The sequence below is a fragment of the Eptatretus burgeri genome, chromosome 3, assembly GCF_056783735.1.
Source record: "Eptatretus burgeri isolate ZD-2024b chromosome 3, Ebu_testis_v1, whole genome shotgun sequence".
NCBI lineage: Eukaryota > Metazoa > Chordata > Myxini > Myxiniformes > Myxinidae > Eptatretus > Eptatretus burgeri.
This window is the reverse complement of record NC_140963.1, coordinates 30,985,143-31,005,297: the sequence shown is the minus strand read 5'-3', so window position 1 is coordinate 31,005,297 and position 20,155 is coordinate 30,985,143. Positions and strand designations below refer to the sequence as shown.

Genomic DNA, 20,155 nt, shown 5'->3' with positions numbered 1-20,155 from the left:
CGAGTGGAGGATTTCTCCCATTTCTAATTCCTTTATTTGCTGGTTTAAGTGCGGTTGGAGCATTGACGGGTGGTATTTCAACAGCGGTGAAAACTGCCAACGAAAGGAAGGCTCAACTCCAGGCTCAAAAAGAATTGGAAAGACATAACAAAGAGTTGGAGAAACAAATTAGTGGAAGTGGTGTAATTGTCGATTTTGCTGAAAAACTTGAAGGTCTGCCTGATCAAGCGAGATTGCTAGTTGGAGATATGCTTTCTTCTATAGCACAAGCAGGTGTAAAATTAACGAAAAGAGGTAATGGATTATATCTTTCTAATAAATAAATGAGCATTGATGAGTGGTTGAAAGAATTTGGAAAGAATACAACATCAAATTTACAACTTGTCAAATATTGTAAGAAATTAAAAATTCATAATGTGGTTATTTGTATGAGAGATGAATTAACAAATGTGCCGAAACATACAAAGAATATTATTATGAACTTAGAAGATAATAATGGGAACGGTTCTCATTGGGTTTGTATTTTTAATAGTCAAGACAAATATTATTTTGATAGTTTTGGTCTTCCACCACCTGTTGAAGTCATAAAATTCTTACAGAATGGTGTTTATCAAACATTTCAAGTCCAAGAATTAAATTCCAAGTGTTGTGGCCAATTATGCCTATATGTGTTATTTCAACTCAACAAAAATAAAAAATTTTATGATATTATTTTTAATCTAATATAAATGACTTATGTTGGTAAAGATGGTTCTATCTTTGGTGTATCTCAAGAACTGGATATTGATTTATCAAATTATTACACAAAGGCACAGGCTGAACGACATAAATATAATATAACCAAAAATATTAACATGAAAAATGCTTATAAATTAAAAAATTATCCAAGCCCGACTGACGCGAATGACTTGGTGAGATTAAGCGATTTATCACAATATATATCCTTAAATAAAACAGCCGTGTATTCCAAAGATACAGAAGTGTTGATATTATCTCCAGGTCATACAGAATTCACAGTTCGAATTAAAATAAATTTTTATAAAGAAGGGCGTATCGTTTGTATGAGAATAGAACAATGGGGGTATGATATGAATGATTTAGGGTATAATTGGTCATTTAAAATTAACCTCGAAGACCTGGAACAATTAAATCAGTCTCGTAAGGAAGAATATTATCCACTTGGTATCGAGAATGAGTTTTGTGGGGCTACCATTAGTAAACAACAAATAAAAGAATTTAATAAGGGTAAATATAATAATGGTTTTGCCCTTGTTTATCTCATGAAAACAGAAAAAACAGGATTATATATAATAAGTAAGGAAATACAAAATGATTTAACTATGGGAAGATGGGGAGGTGTTTCGTGCCATAATATTATTCTAACATATATTTCTAATACATAAATGACAGCAAGAAGGCTTCAAGAAAATTATCATTTCTGTGTCCAAGCATACCTTCAAGAAAAGGGTATTCGGTATTTTAATAAATATGTTCTACAACATAAGAATGAGGTATTTTCAATAAAAGATTGGCATTATGCTGATGTTGATAAACCGACAACTTTAGATTTAATTAGAATGTTAAATAATGAAAAAATTATAAAGTTAAGAAAAGGTAAGGCTCTTTTAGAAATTCAAAAGAAATTTTATTGGTTTCCTGTTGTAAAAAAAATTATTTTGGATACAGGAATAACAAGAAATCCTGATGAATATATGTATAATATTCTATGGGGTGTAAGCGATTCAAGGATAGTAAGGGATGAGGAAGGAGTTGAAGAAGAGAGGGAAGAGGAGGAAAAGGAGAAGAGGGAGAAGAAAGAGAAGGAGGAAAAAGAGAAGAGAGAGAAGGAGGAGAGGGAGAAGAGAGAGAGGGAGGAAAGAGAGAAGAGAGAGAGGGAGGAGAGAGAGAAGAGAGAGAGGGAGGAGAGGGAGAAGAAAGAGAAGGAGAGGGAGGAGAGGGAGAAGAAAGAGAAGGAGGAAAAAGAGAAGAGAGAGAAGGAGGAGAGGGAGGAAAGAAGCGAGACAAAATAAATATCAAAATATGGAAACCAGTGAGATTAAAAAAGATTAAGGGTATTACAGAAAATAACTCAACCCACCGAGGAGGAAAAGAAAGAATTGACAAGTCTATTTGCAATACTTTCGACAAGACTATTAGCATCGACAAGATATGGATTTTAATTCAAGTTTTTCATTTTTTTTTTTTCTTAAATAAATGGAGGAGAGAGTGAAGGCATTTCTAAGGATTCTTTATGTTTTAAAAATTAAGATTCAAATGTGCATGTTGGAAACTAAAAAGGTTTTTGCACTCTGCAGGAATTTTTCTCATAAATAAATGAGTTATTGTCTCAAATGTAAAAAGAAAACTAATACTAAAAAATATTTCATATATTAAAAGTAAAAATAACAGGGTTATACAAAAGGTATATGTTCGGTGTGTGGTTCAAAAAAAAAATCAATTGATCTCCAAACACAAACTCGGAGGAGATATACAAAAGTTTTTATCAGGAAGTAAATTTACAACTACTGGAATACCAGGGGAATTACATCTTCCAGGGTATTCTTTCTGTGGTCCAGGCACAAACTTGGATAAAAGATTAGATGAGGCAGACAATCCTAAATCCTGGAGTAAACCAATCAATATAGTTGATGAAGTGTGCATGAGACACGATATTGATTATGGGAATACCACAACGTTGGAAGAAAAGCATGAAGCCGATAGAGAAATGTTGTATAATTTGTCTCTGATACAAAATCCAACCTTGAGAGAAAAAGTTGATAGGTTCATCGTGAAGAAGATGATTAGTGCTAAATTGAAACTTGGACTTGGAAATTCAAAAAACTTATAGGCTCTAATGATGCCATTAAGACTGAAGAGCAATTAGCTGATGAATTACATAAACCAATATTCACAAAGTTTCAGAGAAGGAAAGTTTATTCCAAGGAAGTAGATTATATCTGGTCTGCTGATTTGATTGAACTCAATAATGATAAGGGGTACAAGTATGCTTTAACCGTTATTGATTTGAGGAGTAGATATGTGTGGGTTGTCCCTTTAAAAAACAAAACAGGTAATACTCTTATGTTAGCTTTTCAACAGATATTTAATAAAAGTAAGAGAAAACCTAAAAAATTGTGGACTGATGAGGGTAGAGAGTTTTATAACAAGACATTTATGAATTTTCTAAAAAATAACAGTATTACATTATACAGTACCTTTAATGAAGGGAAGGCAGTTGTTGTTGAACGTTTTAATCATACCTTAAAAGAGAGACTATATAAAAAATTCACACAACTCGGTTCACAACAATGGTCATCTTTTATTCAGGATATTGTGGATAAGTATAATGACACGATTCACACGGCAACAAATATGAAACCATCAGAAACATTTACAAAATTAAAATATGAAAAAGAGATTAATGTCAGAAAACCTAAGTTCAAAGTTGGTGATATCGTAAGAATATATAGGTGGAAATCTCATTTTGAAAAAGGTTATACGAAAAGATGGACCAACGAGCTTTTTAAAATTGTTGATGTAATAGATACGGTTCCTTGGACTCATAAGATATATGATTTGGAAGGGGAAGAGATTTTAGGTTCATTTTATTCACAGGAATTACAAAAGACAAAGATAAATTGAAATTTTTTGACTCCGCCCCTTTTTGACTCCACCCACACAAGCCCCCGCCCACACAAGCCCCGCCCACACAAACACCACAGAAACCGCACCACACACCCCGCCACAGGCTCCAATAAATTGAAATTTTTGACTCCGCCCCTTTTTGACTCCGCCCACACACGCCCCTCCCGCCGTAGCCCCGCCCACACACCCCCCACTCAAACCCCACACAACCTCCACACAACCTCCACACAAAAACTCCACACAAGCTTCACACACACAAACCCCACACAAGCTCCACCCATATTCATCATATTCACATAATTAGTGATTAGTTAATTAGTTCCCCACACACACAACATGTTTATTTAATTAAAAAATTATCCACCCATCCACACAAGCTCCACTCATCCACCCATCCCCCATCTCTCCACCCATCCATTTATCCACACAAACCTCATCCACAGAAGCCTCATCCACATTCACCCCTCCCACACAAGCTCCACCCACATAAACCACTGCCCATATAAACCCTGCCGACATAAACCGCTCCCACATAAGCCCTGCCTACACAAGCTCCACACAAAAACTCTACACACATAAACCCCTCCCACACAAGCTCCACCCACATAAAGCCCCGCCCACACAAGCCCCACCCACACAAGCCCCACCCACACACACACCCCGCCCACACAAGCCCCTCCCACACACACCCCACCCACACAAGCCCCCACCGAAGCCCCGCCCACACAAGCCCCGCCCACACAAGCCCCACCCCCCTCATCCCCCTGTGCGCCCCCACCTTTGACCCACCACCTCCCTCATCCCACCCCCACCCTTCCCCACACACACACATGGGGAGGGGAGGGATGGGATGAGGGGGTGATGGGTCATTGGGGGAGCGCACCTACCCCCCTCCCCCCAACCCCCCCTTTACATCTCTTTTATTCTTTTCTTGTAATTCAGAATCAAGTAATTGTAAACAAAACAAATATAATTTATTAATATTGAAAATATTAAATATTCATTTGCGAGAATGTACAATCTTTCCCAGCAATCTTCTTCAGATGTCTTGTGATTTCGAAACTCAGACACCATATTCTGTTTTGAAACAAAAAGTGGATAATAATTAGGTTCTATAAAGATAATTACATGGTAATATGAATAAGCCTCGTTGACCACTGAATTAACACACCAGGAGCCTGTCATCCTTTCAAGGTCAATAAAATGAATTCCAGTGTACTGACAAAACCACGTCCAAACTAATGATGCAACCAACATAAGGCGACATTCTAAAGAGAGAGTGATATTAATAATAATTCAGAAATATTTACCTCCAGAAAATCATGTGTTGTACGAGTGATATTAATAATAATTCAGAAATATTTACCTCCAGAAAATCATGTGTTGTACAAGATTGCTTCAACAGCTGATGTTGTGCGATAGTGCTGAAAAAAAAAAAAAATAAGTCAAGGGTATAGATGAAGAGACAGACAGGGAAAGCAACACACACAAACACACACACACACACGCACACACACACACATACACACACACATAGACACACACACACGTGCCTCACCATTGGTTTAATTCATTCGAGATCAGAGACCAGTCATTATAAATCATTGGCCTCTTCAATAAGAGCAGAGAGAGGTAGGTAGAAAGACAGACAGAGAGAGAGGCACACACACGTGTCTCACCATTGGTTTAATTCCTTCGAGATGAGAGGACGTGATAAGACTTCATGCCACTCATTGAAAATGTCTTTCAATTCTCTTCTAAAATCATTGATCTCTTCAATAAGAGTATTAATTTCATGAACCACGTCGTGATATGTGAACTCAATTTCTTCCAATGCCCTGTCAGGGAAAAAATATATATATATATCAGAATTATCATGATTTAATTAATAATCATTTGCTTCATCGTTCAAAGAGAAAAGCATACACAAACTTACCAACTCTGTAGTGGGCTGTTGGCTTCATCGGAAGAAATATCGTCCATGCCTCAGTTGTAAAAATGAAAATCCCGTCTGGCAGAAACTTTGTCTGGCGAACCGCTTATAAAGCAACGATGAGGAGATTGCTTAATCATTGGGTGTGAGCACAGGAAATGACAAGCTTCTCTTAATGATCTCATCTGGCCACCGCCCGAGTTGCAAATCATTTTTGGACATAAACCACGCCATAAAAGTTTTGATTCAAATGTTTTCAGTTCGTGTTCTGAGATAAAATATAAACACGAGACCTTGTCTCACAGAATAGTTCCTATTTTTTCACAGCATGACAGTCCAAAACCACTTCCTCATTCACACAGCACGGCCGTGTCAAAAAAACACTTCCTCATTTTCACGGCATGAACTGAAAACATTTGAAACAAAACTTTTTTCTGGCATGGTTTATGTACAAAAATGATTTGCAACTCGGGCGGTGGCCAGATGAGATCATTAAGAGAAGTTTATCATTTCGTAATGGCACAAAAGGGGTATCTTAAAAAATATAAAGATTCAAATGTTTTGTTTTTCAATATTTTAGATGGGGATTATTGTGCAAAGAAAATTAAACTATTGAAGGAATTTGAAAATGAACAAATGTTTATAGGTTCAATGAGTGAGCTAAACAATATGCATTGGTTATTTGATAAAGAGTGCCCCGAGGCTTAGACGTTTCAGATATTTCTTTAGAATCACCTTTAACAAATCTTTATCTTGTTGTATGGGCTATTTGAATAGAGAGCCCCTAGGTTAAAAGGGGAAATAAAAAAATGACCGTTTTTACAGCCATTTTTCCCTGCTGTGCAGGGGTTTGGCTTTTTCTTGAGGCAATGTTTTATGGCCGGATGCCCTTCCTGACACCAACCCTGGTCGCCTCTTACGACACACAGGGATATGGTACACCTATTCTAACCGGGGCATACACCGGGACTAGTACACTGGCACTCATTTCGCCGACCTCGGAAGGATGGCAGGCTGAGTCAACCCCCTGGTGTTAATTCAGCAGCCAACGGGATTTGAACTCAGGACCCTGGGATCCCAAGCCACCACCCTAACCACTAAGCCAACACCAGGCTCCAGGTTAAAAGGGGAGACAAATAAATATACCTTGGGCTAAAAAGGGGATTTATTTTTTCAGGGGAAAAAAAAGAAAAATTTCATGGCTGAAAATCCCCCATTCATTTACATGGGGAAAAGTGAGCCAGAACCAGTATTCTTTCCCTACTCACACACACAGACACAGACACACACACACACAGACACAGACACACACACAGACACACACACACACAGACACACACACACACAGACACAGACACACACACAGACACTGACACACACAGACACACACACAGACACACACACACACAGACACACACACATATATACACACATACAGACACACACAGACACACACACACACAGACACACAGACACAGACACACACACACACAGACACACAGACACAGACACACACACACACACACACACACACACACACACACACACACACACACACACAGACACACACACACACACACACACACACACACACACACACACACACACACACACACACACACACACACACAGACACAGAGACACACACACAGACACACACACACACACACACACAGACACACACACACAGACACACACACACACAGACACACACACACAGACACACACACACAGACACACACACACACAAACACACACACACACACAGACACACACACACACACACACAGACACACACACACACACACACAGACACACACAGACACACACAGACACACACAGACACACACAGACACACACAGACACACACACACATAACCGGACATGTCTTCAGATAAACACAACCTGTGACCTTGCAGGAAGCGATGTAACTTCCCATGGCACTCTGGGTGCTGGTAGCATCATCTTGTGACATCACTCTTTCTCTCTGCAGTCAATTGGACAATTTTAGAGAAATTTGCCCACTCTCACCACATGGGATGCCAACCCACTGAGTTTCTCCAGATGCTTCTTTAAATGCTGTGCAAGCAAGGAAGCAACACGTATACCTTTTCTCAGCCTTTGTTTAACTCTGCAAATTTTGAATCAAACTGCCAACCCACCCATTTCAGAGCATTTCAGAGCATATGTTTTACCCACAATGCCATCGAGTCTTTCGTCACTTTCATAACAATGGAATTACTATTTAAAATTAGTTCTGGCTGGTATTTTTCTGTTGAATGATATCCTTATTTTATCTCTCTGCATTCTCTCTGTTCTTTCCCACACTTTGTTTATAAAATATAATGGAATCTTTCGATATCTGGCAAACCCTCAAACCTCGCCTCTGCTGCATTTTCTTTCACTTGACATCCAGAATAAGTGTAGTTAATTCACCAGTCATGCAATAAATATAAAACTTACCATGTCATGATCGGATTGTAAGTAACTGTCTATATTAATGACCTTCGGGTCGGGTGTATTGTGCCTGCCCAGTCTTGTCTGGTCTATGTATGGTACCAATTTGTACTTTATGGTTGACTATTAATGTTCTCAGAACAATGGGGAATAGGCACGAAAATGCTTTCCATTAAATGGCATTGCTGCCCAAAATCACCCATCAAATTGAATGCTGTAAAATTGAAGTTAAAAACAACAACATTTCTGTGCTTAGAATTGCTTGACATCTTCATTTCATCAAGTACCAGCCTCAATACATCATTTTGGAATTTCTTCAGAAGCCATACCAACAAAATCACCCCTTCAATCTTCATTTCTCTGACACCTCTTCCCATCCTTCATTATATCTAAGAAGCCTGGAAACCCTCTTTGCTACCCATCATCATATTCCTCCTCATCTCAACGTAAATGACGGTATTCTTTGCCTAACTCTCATTTCCATTCATTTGGTCTCCACAAATCCACGTGTTTCTGCAATTACCATCAATTATTTGTTTGTTGATTATCTTGGTCAAAATTCTGTTCACTCGTCTCACCTGCCCATCACTATATTAGTGCCTTGAGAATCCTTTTGAAAAAAATTGGCTGAATTTGGTCACTCCACGACTGCTTCCCTCCGTTATAACCTCGACACTTCAGTTCTTCATATACTACCTGCACTTGCTGTTGTGCCGTTTTTGTTGAATTGGATATGCTCAGCTATAGTTGGGTATTCTATTTTAATTTTAATAACTCTCTTTTGTCTCAGAAGCAAACAGTACATCTCAGCCTTCTGGCATTATTACAGCGCGGTGACATCGCGCTGTTATATAATTGGCTATTCTGTCCTGTGTCTTCTGTCACGTCTTCTGTCACACTTATGGCCGTGTACGTCCCTTTGATCTGAAGGCTGTAAATATAAAATTGTCCAACGTCACAACTCTTCCCATCATGCATGCTAATTCACCGTGTCTACATTTAAATTTTGTAACTGCAAAATTGTTTCATCATTCTTAACCTTTTACTGCCCCCAGCCGCGCGATATCGAAGTATTCGCTTCTTGTAAATTATGAAAAGTCACTCGTTATGTTCATCTATAACTATAAAGACATCGATCTGTGTCTGTTATGTCTGGTTTTGGCTTAATGGTTAGGGTGGTGGGCTTGGGATCTGAGGATCCTGAGTTCAAATCCTGCTCGGCTGATGAATTAATACCAGGTGGGGTTGACTCTGTCTGTCATCTTGCCGAGGTCGGCAAAATGAGTGCCAGCTTGCTGGTATCCTTTGTCGGAGTGGCAATCTGTCCAGGATTGTGCCCAATAGCCAAGGAGATTGCTTAGGCAGCACCAACGCTCTGCACAGAGTATGGTACCGATGGATGGATGATGGATCTGTGTCTGTCTGTGTGTTACATATACACTCCTACACCTTTGGATGGATTTGGACCAAACTTATCTCTTCGGTAAAAGGTTGTACCGGCCAGGTCTAAGCAGGGTTAGCAGCTCTTTCAGCCTTAAAATTATACCCCCCAGGAAAAAATGATGAGAGTGTACTTCCTCATGTTGCAGTTGGTTTGAATAGCACCACCTTTGGTGAAGTTGAGTGCTACAGGATGGAATGAATTTCTCCAGACAACTACCTGACTGTCATCTTCTGTGGTTATTCTCACCACCACCATGGCGAGCTTTTCCCGTCACTGGGGACGGGTACTTTTGCTAGTATTTTCTAAATGACCAAACATTGTGTGGTTAAACGTCTGCTTTACATCTGCAAGGTTGACTGTTTGATTCTGATCCCAGTCAAATCATACCAAAGACTTTGGAAATATTACATGTTACTTCCTCACTTGATATTCATCAATTAGAGGATGTGGTGTGGATAAACCCCCATGGGTTGGAATCCCAAATGGGGTTGGGGGACGAAGTAGGGTGGAGAGATTTCTCCCTAAAAGTGCCCTGCTGCTATTCAAAGGAAAGCACCACCACTAGATGGTGCCACCAGCACCCAATCTGTTCCAGAAAGTTGCTTCCCCCAGTGTCCAGCTGTGTTTGTCTGAAATTAAGACCTGTGTTGTCTGGTGTCCCTGTTGTATGTGTGCATGTATGTGTCTGTGTGATTTTTGTGCTACTGTTAGCTCTTCCACGAGCCTTAAAAACTCGAAAAATAATATACTTATCGTGGTGTGGCCTGACATTGCCCATTTTATTTGTGATTCAACTGGCAATTGATTGGTAGAATAAGTTGCACTTGTGTGTATTATATGTGCATTCATATTGATGGATAGCAAATGGTATTTATAAATGTTATACTTTTGAACATGAAGTCAAGTTCTCTAAAGGATTTACTGCTTCTCGTATTTGCAGTGGCAATTCAGACATCAGTGAATAAGCAGTTACTGAAAGGCATAATAATTTGCAAACACATGAAACTTCATGGGATAGAAGGTTTGCTGAAAATCTCATATGGAGTATGTCATGGAGAATGCAGTTTTAAAAGTACTTACATTCCCAATCACCCACCCTCTTCTCCCTATTTCTATTTACCAGGATCCTCCTGGGAGGATGTCACCTCAATGGTCACATGGTGTCAGCCCAAGTGGCTTCCAGCCCCCATCTCAGAGAAGTTCCTTTGGCCAGCAAGGTAAAACCAAATATGTCCTTGGAAGCACACTGTGAGTAATAGACTTACTGCTTGATAGATTTGCTTGGCCACAGTTTTGTTTTTCCGAATTTTAACGATCATATGAGGAGGGAAGTAGATTTTACCAAATGCGAGTGGAATGTTTTATTTTTTTTTTATCACAGTAAGAAATTGTTCTTGACAAAGAATACGCACATTGAGAATAAATTGACAAACAATCAAATTATGATGAAACACAATCGCGGTGGCAGATCACGATGGACAAATGGGCAGGAAAAAATCTTCCTTTTTATACGCCCGATATATATATATATATATATATATATATATATATATATATATATATATATATATATATATATATATATATATATATATATATATATATATATATATATATATATATATATATATATATATATATATATATATATATATATTGGGGCGTATTATGTGATACCGGTCGTCCGTCCATCCGTTCCTGTCCACACTCTAACTCCCAAAGTTTTCAACTTTCATGTTTCATATTTGGTACATAGGTACAGACTGTGGAGACGGTGTGTCGCGACATACGTTCGTCATCTAAAGTGGTTGCCATGGCAACCAGGATGCTGTTTTCCATGTAGTAGCACAATTTTGTATATACCTTCTTGTTCTTCATAAATTGACGTGTTTGAATATATAGTTGTGTCGGTGTGTGCGTGCGTGCGTGTGCGTGCGCGCGTGTGTGTGTCACAGAGACTTTCCCGGGCGTATATTGGGCTCACTTGCGCTCTTGTTAAAAGTTGAAATGCAGAATTTGAAGGAGGAAATGTTTGTCTAAATACAAAATCAACATTTAAAAACGAGTAGAGGGGAGAAAAGAGTCAATAAGGAAGATAAATTTAAACTATCCGAGCAGTAAACCCTGCAAGGCCGGATGTTTTGATGTACGTATTGTTCATATGTTTACAAAGTCACAGTTCTTCAGTAACGGCAACTATTTCTTACTGAGAACCATGAACTGGCGAATGAATCTGTAGCACAAAGATAATGTAAGTATTTTATATTTCTGGGTTTTCGGTCAATATTCCCGATAGCAACATGAAATTTCTTCTCAAACTAGTGCAGTCTCCCGATGCATTGAGACCAAATTATTATTACTGCTGCTGTCTTTGGTCATGTTTGAATGTGTAGTCTCTGAGATATGGGTCCAGTGTCCCTGACATAACACCATACACACCAAGTTGGACTCTAGAAACTTATAGACCACTTAATGTGTTGTGGTTTCTCACTGTTGTGTTGAAGTATGGAATTTAGGAATATTCATGGTTGACTAAGAGCTACGATTTATTGATTAAACACCAAAATATATATCTTAATAGTTATAGGTGACTAAATGGCAAAAAGTATACATTTAGAACATAGTCAATGGGGTGACGGACCCACAAGGACTTGGTGTGAGAACGAAACATGTGAATAGCTCATCGACCTCTGTAAATATAACAATCTGGTGATAACCGATGTACTTTTCAAACAACATCCACAGAGGTTACATACATGGGCTTCACCAGCTAGCTGTACAAAAACAAAATATCAGAGAAGCTACATCCCTATCCATTGGGACCATACTCTGTGCAGAGCGTTGGTGCTGCCTAAGCAGTCTCCGTGGCAATTGGGCACAATCCTGGACGGGTCACCACCCCAACACAGGATACCAGCAAGCTAGTATTCATTTTGCCGACCTCAGAAGGATGACAGGCAGAGTCAACCCCACCTGGTATTAATTCAACAGCCAAGCAAGATTTGAACCCAGGACCCTAAGATCACAAGCCCACCACCATAACCATTAAGCCAACACCAGGCATAGAGAAATGACATCTTGATTCAAAAGGGATTAAAAAACAAATGTTCAACTCACAAAAATATGTAGAAGAACTCAAATGTGGTCCTGATCATTTGTTTCTTAAGATGATCATCAAAGTTAAGCTAAGATCACTCGGAATGTAAGAGAAAACCTTTAAGTTATGCTGTTCAAAATGTCAAAGACCAGCATACATTGAAAGTCAGAAAACGATTTTAAGCACTCCTTAAATTGAACAAAGAACAAACACTGAAGAAACTACAGACAATGTAAAATCAGCAATTCCAGAAACTGCTGATTGTGTAATTCCTGAAGCACAGAATCAAAAGATCTGCAGAATGGCCTTCCACCAAAACATGAGAAGCAATAGAGAGGATGAAGTTAAGAGTAGCAGATGTTCACTTTAATTAACAAATAAAATATTTAAAGATGTAAGCAATAAAATCTCAAATATGATTCGAAAAGATAAACAGGAGTTTATTGAGAAAAGTGCAAAGCAGTATCGAAGCAGTAAGCTTAAACGACGAGCTGAAAGACCTCTTCGAAGCCATTAAGAGTTTGACAAAAATAGTTAAACCAACAATAAACATAATCAAGAGTGAGGTTTAATGGAAAGGAAGTGAAGGACATCAAGTTGGAGGTGAAGGACACCGATAACTGACAAAAGTAATCCTATGAGAAACTACAAGAGAAAATAAAGAAATTAAAATATCAATTGAGAGAGTAAGAATATTGGCCAGATATGCTGTTGTCAGAAGTGGAAAATGGTATCAAAACAAAAGTCCCGGGAAGGGAGGAACTGTCAGCTAAACTTATGAAGGCAACCAGGGAAGAAAGTGTGAAGATACTGCACGGGCTCTGACACAAGATCTGGAAGAGCAAAGATTGGCGGAGTAACTGGATGAGAACAGTCATTTCATTAAACTACCAAAGAGAGAGAGAGCTCATAAACTACACAATCCTATCTCTGATATCACATGTAAGTAATATTCTATGGTACATAATATTGAGGAGGAAGGAACATCTAAGCAAAGAGGTACCGGCAGGACAGGAACAAGAGACAAAATTGTTGATTTGAGTTGTATTACTGGAAAATAAAGTGAAGTGTGTCAGGGTTGCATTTGTGCTTCTTTGATTATGCGTAGGTAAATGGTTGTGGACAACATGACAAACTGGTCGGTTATGGAGAAAATGGGATTTGCAGCACATGTGACCGATCTGATATGATCACGATACTACCAGAAATTGACGGTCCATACTGAGAACAGTATCGGCGAATGCTTTGGCATTGGCATTGGCAGGGATGCATCATCTCCCCTCGGCTGCGTTCATTGTTTATGCTGAAACTGTCATCGAAACAACACTTGAAGGGTTTGAAAGAGGCATACACGTTGGTGGAATAATGATCCATAACCTTTGTTTTTGCAGACAACACAACATTGCGAGGAACAGCCCATAAAGTGCTTCAAAACCTCTTTTCAAGTCGTAATTATGAGTGAACGAGTCAGACTCTTTCTCAACATTGACAAACCAAAGATCATTGTCGTGGGTGTTGAGCAAGAGCCAAGAGATCACAGCAAATTTTGACCATGAATTAATAGGAGGTGAATTCGACTTTTTGGGATCCTTGATAATGAACATGTGTGGCAGCAGCAAATAGATAAGGGGAAAGCCAGGGTGTTGCAAGATCAGCTGTGTTATGTTTCTCAGGACCATTTGAACGATTTTGGAATGTCAAAACAGATGTAGATCTGCTGACTGACATGCTTCGTCTCGTATCATTGCATCGTCTGGATGTGTGTCTTTGTCATGTCATAATCAGGCAGACAAGAAAAGGATCAACACATTTGAAATGTGATGCTGGAAGTGTCTGCCGCATATCCGACAAAGAGATAATACCCAAAGTGTCAGCTTCCCACGGCGGTTAGCATACATCAATCAACATTGTCGTGACTTAATCCATTGTTCTATTTGTGTGTCAATGCAGACTGACACTAGCCTACACCAGACTAATTAATTCTTCATTCTATGTAACATTTTAAGTGTGGTATGGAAGTCAATTTGTTAAACATCATCAACCACAGAAATCTGGAATATTTTGTGGCAAAAGTTAAAATAAATGGTATTAATCTCAAAAAATATAGTGATGCACATAAGGGTGGAAGGCCAAAAAGATCTCAAGGGCATCTGAGAACGAGATGGATTTATGGAGTAATAGTCTTACCTGCAAGAAATGGCAAAAATTGAGCAGTAGGTGTCTTGATCGTGAGAATTGGAAAAAGGTCTTTCAGAGGAATGTCAATCGGGTTGATAAGGATCTTCAGACGATGACACAGTGGACTTGTGCACCGATCTCAGCACGTGTGGAACATCTGCCCAATCACCAACCGACCAAGCGTTATAACTGCCGGTATGTTATGCTTTCCTGCGGTATCCAGCTTTGAATTGTGTCCTTGCTGAAGACGTGGTTGTAAATTTGGTCCTTGAGTTGCATACTATTGACAAATATAACGATAAGCTTCCGCGACTGATGACTTTCTTTGCAACGAGCAGTATGAGAACTGCTGGAGGTGCTGAATTATGTGACAAATGCCATCTGTCATGTCTGGTCATGTAAATTTTATGTTAGCCAACAAACATTGCGTGTGCTTGTGAACAATTATGAAAAAGCTCGTAAAAAAAAACAAAACCACACAAAAGTGCAGTTTGTGTTCTAAAAAAAAAAAAGTTAAATGCACGATAAATTTGCTCGCTCACTTTTATATGCAGTTTCGTTAATTGTTCGTTGTATATCAATGTAGAAATGAGCGTGCCAAATCTCCTGCTTGAGGATTGCCACATAAATCTCAAGGCCTGGCGATAGACCACAAGGAGATTAATTTAGGATGCCGATCAATTCTTTGCTCATCTCGAGTGAAATCCAAGATCTGTCCATGGTGCCGGCACAAAGGCATATTCTCATGAAAGTTAGATCGTGGGATTTTTTTTTCCTGTCCACAAGTAAATACACATTAGGATACTGTTGATGGCATGAATGACGCATCAAATATGTTTTCTCATTGTTGATAAGCCTTTGAATAAATCTATTTGATCATAGCTTCTTCTGCAGGGATTTAATTGTAATGCACACATTCAGCTCTCATTTGATATTTCTCAAAATTGCCGGGATGATTAAACCTCTGAATATGAAATGAAGATGGACAGTTGTCATTATTAGATCCACAATACCAATATGGTTCATGTTTCCAAGTACCAAGAAAGCTCCCTGCTCTGTCCAGGTGGAATGGCTTGTTTGGTGTTTGTAAAAGTTACAGGAAGTATTACAATTCTTTACTGCTGCTTCTGCTGCTGATACGACTACTACTTCTACTACATCTACTTTAATGGCCCCAATTAGTTCCACCACCTTGCGTAGTCGGCCAGTAAATGTTTTTGGCCCAAGCCTTTCACAAACTGGCTGGCCAGGCATGATGTTCGACCGAAGGTGGCGGGGAAATGAAATAAGGCCAAAAAAAAAAAATGTTGCATTGGCGTAACGGGTCACTGAAAAATAGGGTAGGTCGGTCGGGATCTTTTTTTTATTTATTTATTTTTTTTCCTAATAAATCCCTCCCAAAATCTCCCCCGGCTCGAGTACCACCCTTTTTGTCGGCGCGTTCTGTCCGAAACACTTCCGGGTTTTTGCGATCGCGATCGCAATCAACAAGATACTTGAAAACGATAGCAAAACAACAAAAATAGCAATAAAATAGGGTCGGCAAAATTTTTCGATAGCAAAAAAACAAAAAAAAACCGTAGGGTCGGCGGAATTTTTAGGGTCGGGCGGGTTACGCCAATGCAACATTTTTTTTTTTTGGCCTAACTTCAAGGTTCTGGCAATAGCTCACATACTCTTTGTGAAGGACACCTTATGATCATTAACATCCACCAACTAATGTTGGCACGTAGGACACCCAGCTTAATGTCTATTTGAGGAAAGGCACACTTTATGAGGCAATGCCCGACCTATGGAGTGCCCTTGTCTGGATACGAATCATACCACACTTGATAGCTCAGAGTTAAGTGCACTCAATCTGTACCAACCTGTCAGGAATGATTCAAATTCTTAACTCTTCATTAAAACAACAACGTTTTGAAAGTGCCAAGAAAGTTTCAGTTTTGTCTTATTCATACACACCTGTTGATCATATTCCTGCAACGATGACAACATTTATTGAAAATTCGTTACATATATTTATATATACTAGCAGGGATACCCGTGCTCCGCACACGAATCCCGTGGATGACGGCGGGTCTGAAGGAGTATATGTCACAGTTAATTGTAAAATTGTAGAGGCTGCCACCATTATTATTTTTTTTCATCACCACCATAATATTATATTTTCCCCGCCATGTTTTATATGCAGAAGACTCGAGTTCAAAAATGTTACGATTTATTTCCGCATCAGATAAAAAAGCCATAATTCCTCAACAATGTGAGGCTGGTTTCATGTCATCATTTGCGACTCAATTAATTCTCATTCTCTAGCAAATTCCGTTGGCCCCATGTCAATCGGCTGAACTTGAAAAATTAACGTTACGCAATCAGGTGATGACGTCATAATTCGGAAACCGCAAGTCGGAAGTACAATTATTTTACATTGGGACACTCCCGGGTACATGTTCTGTCAACATGTGAAGTTTAGTGAGGAACAGTGCAGTACTTTTCGCGTGCATAGGTCACAGACAAACACAGACACACAGACAGACACACTTTCAAATATATATATATATATATATATATATATATATATATATATATATATAAATATATATATATAAATGTAAATATATGTAAATAAAATAATATATATGCTATTCTGTCTCTCTCTCTGTCTCGCTGTCTCTCTCTCGCTGTCTCGCTGTCTGTCTCTCTCTCTCTCTCTCTCTCTCTCTCTCTCTCTCTCTCTCTCTCTCTCTCTCTCTCTCTCTCTGTCTCTGTCTCTGTCTCTGTCTCTGTCTCTGTCTCTGTCTCTGTCTCTGTCTCTGTCTCTGTCTGTGTCTCTGTCTCTGTCTCTGTCTCTCGCTGTCTCTCTTGCTGTCTCTCTTGCTGTTTCTCTCTCTCTCTCTCTCTCTCTCTCTCTCTCTCTCTCTCTCTCTCTCTCTCTCTCTCTCTCTCTCTCTCTCTCTCTCTCTCTCTCTCTCTCTCTCTCTCCACATCTTTTAAGTTACAAACTCCAAATTCGGGGTTCAAATACAACTTTGTGTGAGGCATTAAATCACTCTATGCATGAGTAAATTTGTCTTCCTTCTCCTTCTCCTTCTCACTCAAAATTTTTAGCAAACAGGACAGCTAATTGGTCCATCAGTGAAGCGACGGCTTGGCTCTACTAGTTTTTCTATAAAGCCTCTGGTATGAAAGATACCATACGAAAAGCACAGGATGTTGATAAGACTGGTAAAGTTGCATATTCGAGTACGGTTTTGGCTGTTCTTTAGATTGATCGAACAGACCTCTATGGAGAACAAAACTCAAAGTATCTGCCTCCGTTCAAAGGTAACGTTAAGCTGAGTGTCCCATCTGCTTTCACTATAGTTTGCGAATGCGAAAGATCTTTTGCAAATATCCAATTTGATGTATTCCTCATTTCGGGTCCAATGTGTTTAATCACTTTTCCTTGTTCGCACCTTTTTACCTTCGCATTCTGCGAAAGGTTATGTTTTGGTCGCTGTGTATTTATTTATTTATTTATTTGTGAATATGTGTGTGTATTTGTTTGTTATTCACATAACTCAAAAAGTATTAAACCGAATTGCATGAAATTTGGTGGGATGATTGGTTATTATCCAAGGAACATTTGATTAGATTTTGGGAGCGATCGGGTCAAAGGTCAAGGTCAAGGTCATGAAAAGGTCAAAATCGTCTTTTTGCCATAGCGAAGTCAATTTTTATCCAATTTGCATGAAACTAATGCCAAAATGTTCAGAATTTAATGCCCGATCTATTAATATGTGACCTGATACAATGATGTCATTACTATTGTTAGCGGTTGGGGGTCAAAGGTCAGGGGGGTCAAAGGTCAGGGGGGTCACGACCCTGCGCATGTGCGTTTTTTGGTCATAACGCAGTCAATTCTGATCCGATTCACATGAAACCAGCACTAAAATGTTCCCTGTTCTGTTCTGTTCCCTCCCCACACTCATGCCAAGAGCAAAACAGTCGCGGCGGCGAAGGTATATGCTCTCTACGAGTGCCCGTTCTAGTTCTGATCTATAACAGGTGGGGCAGGTTTATAGAATACTTACGATGGGATTGGATTTTATTGGAGTAGATGCTATAAAACGTTTTATACGGTTAATTAAAGAAGTCTGTGATCTCACATAAAAATCTAGAAAGTGGAATGTCTTGTTTTTGATTTTGATATGTACACATTCCCCATTTCCAAGTGGAGGACAATATATTCTCTAAACACTGAGTGATGAAAATGGCTTTTCTAAACTGCATTCGTCCCTTTTACAACTTGGTGCTGGTTTTATATGCAGTACTAACCCATAATGTGTATTACTTCCTATTGTTTAAATACACTTGAATGTGTTAAGCAGTGTTTCATATTTCAAACTTTTGAGAGTTTAGTTTTGGCCTCATTGCTCTGAGGATGCGCAAGTAAATAATGGTTTACATTTTTAAAAATCTACATAAATTTTGTAGTAATAGTAAGAATATTCATCCTGACACCTCAGTATCCTCTGCCGAACTAATTCCATTCTGAGCTGTTTAAAGCTCATTACAGTGTTAAAGGCCTTTCTTCTGAAGTATCTTGGTGTAAGCATCCCCACTCTGGGATGATGATGCCGCTGCTTCCAATTTGGTCAGCTGGAGTTTAACACTGTGCTAATGCTGTATCTCAGCAGGAGGGTGTCTCAAGATCTGCTTCTGACCCACCGCAAGGTTTGTGGACTGTTTTCTATCACCTCACTTCTGGACTTGCTTGTCCAGCCGTCTCATCTTTCCATCCTCCTCCAGCCTGCCCAGATTGTATGCATTCTTTTAGAATCCCACACCTAGTTAACCTCCTCTCCCTCCCACTCCCCCACCAATTTGAAACTGAATGCTCACCTTCATTCCTCCTCCCACTATCTCTCGTCTGTGGAACTGATTCCCTGTATCCTGTCTCGCAATCCTCCCTCCAGTCCTTCGAAAATGCTGCGCTTCATCACCTTGTGCTTTCGCTCACACCCACATCTGCTCACCTCGACTCTCATCAACCTCTACCTTCCCCTCCCCCACCATACTCTTGCTCCCTTTTCATTCTGCCACTCATCCACCTGTGTGCATTGTCATTGTCTCCCTGTTTCCCTGTGATGCTCTGTCAGTCTGTGAATCTACTGCCTTGTGTTGTTTAGTTCCTCCATGAACCGAGATATCTGTCTACTAAAACCCTAATTAAATGGATAATTATATTGTGGGTGTTTTGTCGTGAAACATTTCAAAGCACTTCACAGGAAAGTCCAGGAAAGCATTTAAGGGGAGTCCAGAGAGTAAAACCAGCCTTGTTTGAAAAATGCAAATATTTCATTAACATTTATAAACTGAAATGGAAATGTCGACCAGGAAAGAATTCCAAAGCCTGGGGAGC

At 39.3% G+C, this 20,155-nt stretch overlaps 2 long non-coding RNA genes across 12 annotated transcripts in view; one reads left to right on the top strand and one right to left on the bottom strand.

The window, feature by feature from the left end:
* Positions 1–10,990, top strand: part of LOC147029630 (uncharacterized) — a 178,044-nt gene extending 167,054 nt beyond the window's left edge. For all 11 annotated transcript variants that reach the window (XR_015055986.1, XR_015055979.1, XR_015055978.1 and 8 more), the window contains one exon: positions 10,603–10,990. This is a non-coding gene — a long non-coding RNA (uncharacterized LOC147029630). The remainder of the gene's footprint in view (positions 1–10,602) is intronic.
* Positions 4,598–6,869, bottom strand: LOC147029631 (uncharacterized). Its single transcript, XR_015055975.1, has 3 exons — positions 5,325–6,869; positions 5,012–5,069; positions 4,598–4,722 (listed from the first exon to the last, which is right to left on the bottom strand). It is a non-coding gene; the product is annotated as an uncharacterized LOC147029631 (long non-coding RNA).
* Positions 10,991–20,155: the final 9,165 nt, after the last annotated feature.